Source organism: Pleurodeles waltl, chromosome 2_1 (genome assembly GCF_031143425.1).
Source record: "Pleurodeles waltl isolate 20211129_DDA chromosome 2_1, aPleWal1.hap1.20221129, whole genome shotgun sequence".
In the NCBI taxonomy this organism is placed as follows: Eukaryota; Metazoa; Chordata; class Amphibia; order Caudata; family Salamandridae; genus Pleurodeles; species Pleurodeles waltl.
In genome coordinates, this window is record NC_090438.1 from 46,792,602 (window position 1) to 46,804,965 (window position 12,364).

A 12,364-nucleotide genomic window follows, 5' to 3' on the forward strand; every position below is an offset into this window, starting at 1 on the left:
GTGTTCTTTCACAAATAAATTGTACAGCCCATCATAATTACTTACACCACTGCCTTGAATCCAACCATCTAGTGTTTTTACTGAGTAGTCTACAAAGTCAACCCAGGTCTGGCTCGAGGATTTTTGAGCCCCCCTGAATCTAATGCTATACTCCTCAGTGGAGAATCCAAAGCCCTCAATCAGGGTACCCTTCATGAGGTCATAAGATTCTGCATCTTTTCCAGAGAGTGTGAGGAGTCTATCCCTACACTTTCCTGTGAACATTTCCCAAAGAGAGCACCCCAGTGAGATTTGTTCACTTTTCTGGTTACATAAGCCCTCTCAAAAGCTGTGAACCATTTGGTGATGTCATCACCATCTTCATATTTAGTTACAATCCCTTTAGGGATTTTCAACATGTCAGGAGAATCTCTGACCCTATTTATGTTGCTGCCACCATTGATGGGTCCTAGGCCCATTTCTTGTCTTTCCCTTTCTATGGCTAGGATCTGTCTTTCCAAAGCCAATCTTTTGGCCATCCTGGCTAACTGGATGTCCTCTTCACTGGAGTTATCCTCAGTGATTTCAGAGAGGTTGGTCCCTCCTGTGAGGGAACCAGCATCTCTGACTATTATTTGTGGAGTCAGGGCTTGAGAGGCCCTGTCCTCCCTAGATAGGACTGGTAGGGGGGAATCTTCCTCCAAGTCACTATCCTCATCCTCTGTGTTGCCATCCACAGAGGGGTTGGCTCTTTCAAACTCTGCCAACAGCTCCTGGAGCTGTAGTTTGGAAGGTCTGGAGCCCATTGTTATTTTCTTTATTTTACAGAGTGACCTTAGCTCCCTCATCTTAAGATGGAGGTAAGGTGTGGTGTCGAGTTCCACCACATTCATATCTGTACTAGACATTATGCTTCTAAAAGTTGGAATACTTTTTAAGAAACTAAAACTGGTTCTAGAATCTAATTCAAACTTTTACCAAACTTTTAAACTCTAAAAGAAATGCTAACAGGGACTAACACAAGGCCCTAGCAGGACTTTAAAGAATTTAGAAAAATTTCAAATTGCAAAAATCAATTTCTAATGACAATTTTTGGAATTTGTTGTGTGATCAGGTATTGGCTGAGTAGTCCAGCAAATGCAAAGTCTTGTACCACACCGCTGATCCACCAATGTAGGAAGTTGGCTCTGTTTGTGCTATTTCAAAGTAAGGAATAGCATGCACAGAGTCCAAGGGTTCCCCTTAGAGGTAAGATAGTGGCAAAAAGAGATAATACTAATGCTCTATTTTGTGGTAGTGTGGTCGAGCAGTAGGCTTATCAAAGGAGTAGTGTTAAGCATTTGTTGTACATACACACAGGCAATAAATGAGGAACACACACTCAGAGACAAATCCAGCCAATAGGTTTTGTTATAGAAAAATATCTTTTCTTAGTTTATTTTAAGAACCACAGGTTCAAATTCTACATGTAACATCTCATTTGAAAGGTATTGCAGGTAAGTACTTTAGGAACTTTGAATCATTACATTAGCATGTATACTTTTTACATAAAACACAATAAGCTGTTTTAAAAGTGGACACAGTGCAATTTTCACAGTTCCTCAGGGAGGTAAAGTAATGTTAGTTTTAACAGGTAAGTAAGTCACTTACAGGTTTCAGTTTTGGGTCCAAGGTAGCCCACCGTTGGGGGGTTCAGAGCAACCCCAAAGTTATCACACCAGCAGCTCAGGGCCGGTCAGGTGCAAAGGTCAAAGAGGTGCCCAAAACACATAGGCTTCAATGGAGAGAAGGGGGTGCCCCGGTTCCAGTCTGCCAGCAGGTAAGTACCCGCGTCTTCGGAGGGCAGACCAGGGGGGTTTTGTAAGGCACCGGGGGGGACACAAGTCAGCACAAAGTACACCCTCAGCAGCGCGGGGGCGGCCGGGTGCAGTGTGCAAACACACGTCGGGTTTACAATGGTTTTCAATGAGAGATCAAGGGATCTCTTCAGCGTTGCAGGCAGGCAAGGGGGGGGCTCCTCGGGGTAGCCACCACCTGGGCAAGGGAGAGGGCCTCCTGGGGGTCACTCCTGCACAGGAGTTCCGTTCCTTCAGGTGCTGGGGGCTGCGGGTGCAGGGTCTTTTCCAGCCGTCGGGAAATGGAGTTCAGGCAGTCGCGGTCAGGGGGAGCCTCGTGTTTCCCTCTGCAGGCGTCGCTGTGGGGGCTCAGGGGGGACAACTTTGGTTACTCACAGTCTTGGAGTCGCCGGAGGGTCCTCCCTGAGGTGTTGGTTCTCCACCAGTCGAGTCGGGGTCGCCGGGTGCAGTGTTGCAAGTCTCACGCTTCTTGCGGGGAGTTGCAGGGGTCTTTAAATCTGCTACTTGAAACAAAGTTGCAGTTCTTTTGGAGCAGGGCCGCTGTCCTCGGGAGTTTGTCTTTCTCGAAGCGGGGCAGTCCTCAGAGGTCGCTGGTCCCTTGGAAAGCGTCGCTGGAGCAGGTTTCTTTGGAAGGCAGGAGACAGGCCGGTGAGTCTGGGGCCAAAGCAGTTGGTGTCTTCTGTTCTTCCTCTGCAGGGGTTTTTCAGCTCAGCAGTCCTCTTCTTGTGGTTTCAGGAATCTAAATTCTTAGGTTCAGGGAAGCCCTTAAATACTAAATTTAAGGGCGTGTTTAGGTCTGGGGGGTTAGTATCCAATGGCTACTAGCCCTGAGGGTGAGTACACCTTTGTGCCTCCTCCCAAGGGGAGGGGGTCACATCCCTAATCCTATTGGGGGAATCCTCCATCTGCAAGATGGAGGATTTCTAAAAGTTAGAGTCACTTCAGCTCAGGACACCTTAGGGGTTGTCCTGACTGGCCAGTGACTCCTTGTTTTTCTCATTATTTTCTCCGGCCTTGCCGCCAAAAGTGGGGGCCGTGGCCGGAGGGGACGGGCAACTCTACTAGCTGGAGTGTCCTGCGGTGCTGGCACAAAGGGGTGAGCCTTTGAGGCTCACTGCCAGGTATGACAGCTCCTGCCTGGGGGAGGTGTTAGCATCTCCACCCAGTGCAGGCTTTGTTACTGGCCTTAGAGTGACAAAGGCACTCTCCCCATGGGGCCAGGAACATGTCTCTAGTGTGGCAGGCTGCTGGAACCAGTCAGCCTACACAGATAGTTGGATACAGTTTCAGGGGGCACCTCTAAGGTGCCCTCTGGGGTGTGTTTTACAATAAAATGTACACTGGCATCAGTGTGCATTTATTGTGCTGAGAAGTTTGATACCAAACTTCCCAGTTTTCAGTGTAGCCATTATGGTGCTTTGGAGTTCGTGTTTGACAGACTCCCAGACCATATACTCTTATGGCTACCCTGCACTTACAATGTCTAAGGTTTGGCTTAGACACTGTAGGGGCACAGTGCTCATGCACTGGTGCCCTCACCTATGGTATAGTGCACCCTGCCTTAGGGCTGTAAGGCCTGCTAGAGGGGTGTCTTACCTATACTGCATAAGCAGTGAGGCTGGCATGGCACCCTGAGGGGAGTGCCATGTCGACTTACTCATTTTGTTCTCACTAGCACACACACGCTGGTAAGCAGTGTGTCTGTGCTGAGTGAGGGGTCTCCAGGGTGGCATAAGACATGCTGCAGCCCTTGGAGACCTTCCCTGGCATCAGGGCCCTTGGTACCAGAGGTACCAGTTACAAGGGACTTACCTGGATGCCAGGGTGTGCCAATTGTGGATACAAAAGTACAGGTTAGGGAAAGAACACTGGTGCTGGGGCCTGGTTAGCAGGCCTCAGCACACTTTCAATTCAAAACATAGCATCAGCAAAGGCAAAAAGTCAGGGGGTAACCATGCCAAGGAGGCATTTCCTTACACTAAGTATGCCATCACAGATGACTACTTCTGGAAAATCATGTCCACCTCGCAGGAGCCCAACTTAGAGGTAGTACTAGCCTGGGGGTAGCACGCCTACCTGACCAGCTAACTTTACCACCACTCCATGTGGCAAATGGGCTCTGGACCGGGGGTGGCTTCTTCTCATGTGAGGAGCCAGATTTGCATTTCAAAGGCGGAAGCCCTTTGAGGCTTGCAGCCTTAGGAAGGCTAATCAGCAGGTCATCCTGTAGGAGAGGGTGTTACACCCTCTTCCCCGAGAGGCTTTATTCTGGGCCTCCTACAAGCACCATAGGTTGCCAGAACCACATCTCCGGTGGCAGGCTGGTAGAAACCAGATGGTGAGCACACCAGAGGTTACTAGGGTTTCACAGGGCACCTTTAAGGTGCCATATGGGTGCATGTATTGGCAAACCTGACACTGGCGGCAATGGGAGTTCACCAATATGAAATGTATGATACCAAATGTACATGTAGATGGGAACTCGTATTGACCAGTGTCCAGAACATGCATTTAAATTGGCTTCCTTGGTCACTTACTATGTCTGAGAATCGACAGACATAGTAGGGGCATATCTGTTCATGCAGATATGCCCTCACATGTAATATAATGCACCCCGCCTTACGGGTGTAAGGCCTGCCAGAGGGGTGATATATATTACATGCAATGTTAGGGGACATGTGATTTCACTATTGTCTGCACCAAGACACGCAAGCTGCAATGGCAGACAGTCATGTGCTTGGTGAGGGGCCCTTAGGTTGGCAAAATTGGTGCTGCAGTCCTTCAGGTCCCTCTTTAGCACCTCAGGCCCTAGATACCAGGGCTACCATTTACTAGGGACTTCCAGAGGGTGCTAAAGGATTTGCCAATTGGGGAAACAATTTAACAGTTTAGGGAAAGATCTGGCAATGGGGACTGGGTAGCAGAAACCCAGTGAACTTTCAGTCAAAATCACATCAGATACCAGGCAAAAAGTTTGTTGCCTTTCCTACAGTGGGACTGACCAAATGACTGAGTAACAAAGATCATGGACTTCACGACCGCTCCCAGGACCTCCTCTCAACCAGGATCAAGAACATTGCATTGTCACACATTGAGCAGCCAGGAGGTTGAGGGATCACTGCCTCAACACCTTTGGGTTCAGAGTGTGGCAAACAGAATAGGCCTTTGGACCATGGGCGAACCAAAGGCATACACGGTGCTGGTCGGTCTCAGACTGAGTAGTGATAGGTGCTACAGGGCTTGAAGCCAGACTTTCGAGATGGCATCCCTGCCACACCAGAGGATTTTCACAAAAAGTTGGAAAAAGAGTACTCAAAAATTGACTAAGGGGTCACTCTCTCCAGATCTGAGCTGACTGGTGCGAAAAGAAGCAATGTCAGCGCGCTGAGGCGGCACCTATATAGTGACTGCACACCTCACTTTCAGCACATACGCCAGGTGGAGCCGATCAGTGTTGTAGTAAAGTGCCCTTTTTTTGGCATGTTACCCCTAATTTCTGCCTGAGATCAGCGTGTTTTGACTGTCATTGGGATCCTGCTAGTCAGGACCCCAGTGCTTATGGTTTGTGGCCTGCTTGTCAGTATGTTTCACTGTTTTTTAAAGTATGCTTGACTGTCACTGGAGTCCTGCTAACCGGGACCCCAGTGCTCATGCTCTGTTTCCTAATTGATCACTACATACTGGTAACCCAGTGGTTTACTCCAAATTGGCATACTGGTCATCCATTATAAGTCCCTAGTATATGGTACCTAGGAGCACTGGGGTTCCAGGGGATCCCTATGGGCTGCAGCATTTCTTTTGCTACCCATGGGGAGCCCATGCAAAGGCTTCTACAGGACTGCCATTGCAGCCTGTGTCACAGCCATTTTAACTGCACCAAGTCACTTATAAACCACCCATATGTCAGGCCTTCCAACCCTGAAGGCTGGGTGCAAAGTACCTGTGTGTGAGGGCACCCCTGCATTAGCAGAGGTGCCCCCACATCATCCAGGACCATTTTGCCAGACCTCATGAATGCGAGGACTCCATTTTAAGTGTGCACTGGGTATAGGTCAATACTTCTGTCCAGCTTCACAATGGTAACCCCAAATATGGCCATGTAAGGTCTTTAACAACTGGGAATTCTACCCCAATATTGATTCCAGTATTGGTTGCACAATCTCATGCACTCTGGGGGCTCCACAGTGGACCCCCAGTACTGCCATACCAGCATTGAAGTTTTCCAAGAAGCCCCAGCTGCTGCCACCTCACAGACCGGTTTCTGCCCTCCTGTTGCTTGAGCAGCTCAAACCCAGAAAGGCACAACAAAACATTTCCTTTGGGAAAGGGGTGTTACACCCTCTCCCTTTGGAAATAGGTGTTAGAGGCATGGGAGGGGTAGCCTCCCAGAGCTTCTGGAAATGCTTTGAAGGGCACAGATTGTGCCCTCCTTGAAAAATCCAGTCTACACCAGTTCAGGTACCCCCAGTCCCTGCTCTGGCACGAAACTGGACCAAAGAAAAAGGGAGTGACCACTCCCCTGTCCATCACCACCCCAAGGGAGGTGCCCAGAGCTCTCCAGTTTTTTCCTGGGTTTTGCCATCTTGAATTCCAAGGTGGTGGGGCACTCTGGGAGCATCCGAGTGCCCAGTGCCAGCAGGTGACGTCAGAGCCATCCCGATAGGTGCTTACCTGGTTAGGTGACCAGGGCTATTTAGGGTCTCTCTTGGGTGGTTCTTCAGATGCAGATTGCAAGACTCCAGCAGGTATCCTCTGCATCCTCCACCTCATCTTCTACCAACGGAACCGCAGCTGAACCCGCCAGGAACTCTACAAACTGCAGCAAAGAAGCAAAGATGACTTCTGCAACATTTTAACTTCAGCTCCTGCCAGCAACTGCAACAGTTTGCGGGTCGTGCATCCTCCAAGGACTGCCTGTCTTCAGGCTGCACCAGAAGAACTGAAGGAATCTCCCGTGGAGTGACTGAGTCAGTTCCCTGCTCAGCAGGCACCTCTGCAGCGACGACCGGTGGCGTTAGTCCCTTCTCCAGATGACTAGCATGGATCCAGCAACACGGGCTAAAGTGACCCTGACAGTCCCAAGGTCCAGCTGTCCAACTTTGGTGGAAGTAAGAGCTTGCCTCCCCACGCAAAACAGTACCCCCATGCACCGCATGACTTGCAGTTGCCAAGGCTTGGGTGTGACCTTCCAGGAAGTTTTGTGCACAGCACAACTTAGGCCCCCAGCACTTCATCCTGCGACGCACAGTTTTCTGAGTGGTTCTCCGGTGGAGTGGGATCCCTTTATGTCGTGCTGCGTGGGCCTCCATTTGCACCTTCTTTGTCCCCATGCTGTGGGACTCCTGTACGCGCTGCCTAGTCTTCCGAGGGCTCTGCGTTGCTGAGAGCCCCCTCTGTATCACCCTCCGGTGGAAAGAGGCCACCAGGTCCCTCCTGGTCCCAGGCAGCACCATTTTCCGCTAACTGTGAGCTTTGTGTGTGCCAAGGCTTGTTGGCAGAATCCAGTGACACAACCCAGACTGCAATCATCCATCTGGTGTGGGACATCTTCTGCACCAACAAGCAACCCGCATCAGTCTTCCTGGGTTCATAATGGACGGTCTTCTCACCGGTGGTTCTTCTTTTGCAGCTTCATCTGGGCTAGCAGGGGTTCCGGTTCTTCCTGGATTCTTCAGTGCTTCTTGGACTTGGTCCCCTTCTTCCACAGGTACTTCAGGTCCAGGAATCCATCGTTGGTGTCTTGCAGTCTCTTCTGGTTCTTGCATAATCTTCGATCACGACTTCTTGTGTGTCTCAGGAAACTTACTGTGATTTACTCCTGTTTTCTTGGGTCTGGGTTGGGGTCTATTACTTACCTTTGGTGTTTCCTTACACTTCCAGCACCCCTCTACACACTACACTTGCCTAGGTGGTAAACAGACTTTCGCATTCCACTATTTTAATATATGGTTTGTGTTCCTCCTAGGCCCATTGCCTAGTAGAACTGGAGTGGAGATTCATGAAAACCTATGCAAGTGAGTAGACCTGATTCAGCTTGATATTACTAAACTCTGCCCCCTCTTTGTAGGCTTCATGGAAGTGGTTAAGACAATGAATTTGGGTCATACTGAGCCACTTGTGGGATTATGATCACTGTGGCCATGCTGACCCACGGTCTGTGATACCCTGGGGTCAAACTGAAACACAGGCAGAAGCTAGGACGCCCTAGGGTCCTACGGAGCAGGCAGAGTCTACGGAGCCTTTACAGAGACTATCTCTATAACAGTATAGCGTCATCCTAGGACATGGGAGAGGTTAGGATAATGAGAGATCAAATGTTATAAGCAGGTAATAAGACAACAAGGGGTTATAGCAAGTCAAGGGATGGGCTATGCTAAAGGCCATAGCAAACTAAGGGAAGCCTTTTGATACCATGGAGTTATAATTATGAATATAATATTATAATTTTATAATTATGAATATAATTATGTATTGTATGTGCATGTGTGTATTCATGTGTGTGTGTAAATAAATATATATATATATATATATATATATATATATATATGTATGTGTATATGTTGTTTCTGTGCTTGGCATGTTTGTGGATCATTGCATGGCTCCTGGTTTTTGGGTTGTTAAACTAGATATCTATGAATTTCTGCTCTCATTTTTCATCACTCTTATGTCATGTCTCTATCAAACTATCCTTCATTCTCACTGTGACTCATCCCAAATCCCTTCGACCACTTTCATCTCCTAAATATCTCTGCCTAAGCTCTTCCCTCCACCTCCACATCTAACTCACCAAACCTCACTCTACCTCTGTGACCTCCCACACAACCCTACTAAATTCTCCTGCATTCATCTCACCCTGCTACTATGCTCTGCCTAACCCTTCCACATACTCTTACCCCCTTCCGCCCCCCTTTATTCATCCCAAGCCTTTTGGATTGAGTAAATGAAGGATATACTCCCAATTAACACTTCTGGATTTCTTTCAGACTCCACCCCTCCATTACTCCAGTCAATCTAACTAACAAACTCTCATATCCGCGGCTCAAATTAACTCATAATAATACTAAAACTGCACTCATTATTAAATGATACTAATCCATCACTAATTCTTGTTGGGTTCCGGAGTAGCGTGCTACTCATCGAAAAAGCGCTTCGACGCCTCGTCAGGGGTAGTAAGCGCTATATAAATACGATTACAATACAATACAATTGCAACCTAATGTAATCTTCACTGTTTTCTGACTGTGTACTTACTTGTTTTTGGATACTAGTGTATATATTGTGTACATTACTAGCCTCCTAAGGGAGTATAGTCTAAGGTAATTTTGGCATTTGTCTCACCAAAATAAGGTACCTTTATTTTGTAACACTGCGTATTTTCTTTCATGTGTGTGAGTACTGTGACTACAGTGGTATTGCAAGAGATTTGGATGTCTCCTAGATAAGCCTTGGCTGCTCAGCTACAGCTACCTCTAGACAATTACTACATTTCACTAATAAGGGATAACTGGACCTGGTATAAGGTTTAAGTACCTTTGGTACCCACTATAAACCAGGGCAGCCTCCTACAAATGCAACCTATTCATTCGGGGTTACTGCTCACAATTTCCCCTCTCCCAGATCTAGTCTGACGCCTGGGGATAATTCGGAATTAAGGAATCTGCATCTAGAAGTCTCAGATATGGGTTGATAGATTCCAGCGGCTGGAGATGCAAGACACTGGATGCAGATTACATGCATATGACCGTTACTCCCTCTTTTTGCCTGCTGTCAGTGTGTTTAGACTGTAGTGCGCTGGAATCCTGCTAACCAGTACCCCAGTGTAGGTGTTCTCTTTCCTGATTGACTTGGTAAGTGAATTCTTCACCCACCATTGGCATACTGGGTTCCACCTGTAGGTTCCTGGTAAATGGTACTTGGGTACCCAGGGCATTGGTATCCCAGTGGCCTCCCATGGGCTGCAGCATGTATTATGCCACCCATGGGAGTCCATGCAAACTGTCTGCAGGCATGCTATTGCAGAATGCGTTAAACAGTGCATGCACATTTAACTTATCATGTAAGGCTTACTTTATATCGCGGTCACTGCACGTCACCCCTTTGATGGGCCCTTCAGCCCAAGGGCAGGGTGCATAGTCCTGTATGAGTAGTGGTACCTCTACAAACCCCAGACTCCATTTTCTGGGCTTTGTAAGTGTGGAGAAGCCATCTCAAGGTATGTAGGTGACCACTGGTCAACACAAGATGTCCAACTTCATAATGGCTTCCCCAAACCTAGGCATGTTTGGTATCAAGCATGTTGGAATCATACTACACAGATTCCAGTGTTAGTTGCATGATACCATGTATTCTGGGGGTTCCTGAGAGGATACCCCAGATCTGCCTGTACAGCCTTGCAGGGTCAGCATTCCAGCATGCACTGCTGCTGACCCTAGACATTGTTCTGCCCTCCTGCTGGCGAGCCCAACTCGAGCACGGGAAGGCAGAACAAAGGATTACCTGTAGGGAAGAGGTGTGACCACCTCTCCCTTTGAAATAGGTGTCTCTGGACTTGGGTGACCTTTGAGCGCCACCAGACTGCTTTGAAGGGCATATTTGGTGCCATCCTTGCATAAACTGGTTTGCACTCGTACAGGGCCTCCAGCACTTTGTAACTCCAAGAACAGCGGCATCCCTGGAACTCCTGTGGTGTGGGACTCCTTTGTTGGGCTACTGAGGTCTCCTTGTGCCTGCTACCAGTGGGTCCTTTTGGGGCTCCAACGATCCCTGATGGCTCTCCTGCTTGCTGAGGGACAGTTCTGAGTTCCCTCCAAGGGTTGAGTCGTTTGGACCTTGCTGGTCCCCAAAATCCTGCAAACTTCCCTGCAGCCTCTTCCTGCTTTTGCCAATGCTTGTTGGTGGTTCTGCTGACCACTGACACCTCCCCTCCTGTCCCCCCCCCCCCCCCCCCCCCCTGAAATCTGGCAACAGATGTGGGACACCTCATGGGCAACTCCACAAATCGTCCTGCATCACCTGGACTCTGCAGCTGTACTCCTTCCATCACCGACCTGCAGGAATGACTCCCCAAGAGGGTAGGCACTGCCTGCTTGCATCGTCTGGGCATCTCCCAGTGGTCTGGACTCAGTCCATTTCTTTTTCAGATTCTTCTTGGCCGGAATTCATACTTGGGTTCCACCAACCTGGTCCACGGGTCGTGACAGCAGCTGGGCAAACGAGGCTCCTACTGACTCCAACTAACTTTTCACATGTCACTTCACCCCTATGCATCCAGGCTCCCTGGTAGGTAATCCACTTTCCTGGGTATCCATGGATAAGGGGTACCATTGAATCTTCCTAATGCGAACTGGTTTTCTTGGGGTCACAATGGAAGGGTCAGAAATCCTGAAAATTCCAACCATCATGACAATACTGTGCTAGCCGCTGCACACATGGCTAGATAACACCTCTGCACACAGGCTCCTTCGGCATTTTCATTACTTACCTTTGGTAATTTTGTACTTCCACCCCTGCTTGCCCCCCAAGCCCCCCCCCCCCCCCCCCCCCAAAGCTCCTGGGCTACATTCCACTTTTAGTATATGTTTTCCCTCCTCCCATAGGGCCCTATGTATTTCTATGCTTTCCTGCTTGTTACTGAGTTATGTTGTGTTTGGATATCTCCAAGCGGAGATATATCAAAGTTAGAAGAGAACTAGTGTTATAATAAAGAATACTTTATTTTTGTAACACATGGTGTGGGTCTTTGTGTGAACATCACAGCCTGACTATTATGGTATTGCAAGTGCTTTACACTCCTCCCTGATAAGCCTGAGCTGCTCTCCACAGCTACGTCTTGAGAGCTTCTGCTATCTGGACACCTAAACATTATCACTAAGTGTTGCCTGGACTCAGTATAGAGTTCCACACCATAGGTGTGCACCATAAACTGAGCCAGCCTCCTACAGCTCGGAATCATCCACTGATGGTTATTTTAGCAAACAAATAATGGTAGAAATCAAGCTCCCGATGGGTGTCTAGTTGCCCATGTCTCCTGCTGGCCTGACTGGGATATGTACAGGATGTGCCTAAGCCCTCCTGTAAACGGACAGCCAGCAATAGAGCAATGGCAAAGCTCTGGGTCCACATCAACTGGGGCAAGAGAAGTGCCCCGACATATAGGGACTGACTCAGATATTACTACAAGCAGCAAGGAATCTGAAGTGTATGAGTCCTCACTTGTCACCGTAGGGATGTCTGGGACAAACCCATATATGTAAATAGCTTAAATGCGTAATATCGTCCCTGTCTAATGTCAATATGCCCAGGCTACCAAATGTGCTGCACACTAATGACAGGTACTTTGCTTGAGGAGCCTTTCCTTCACTGGTCCATGACTCACTGTTCAAGAACTTACTGTACAATTTTAAATCTGTTGTCTAACACCATGTTTACTGCTTAAATTCAAAAATAAAAACATTTAAGTATTTGTTTTTCGTGAACCCAAAAGAAAGGCAGTGAAGTAGCAGTTCATTAGGCAGGTATATAACTATGGG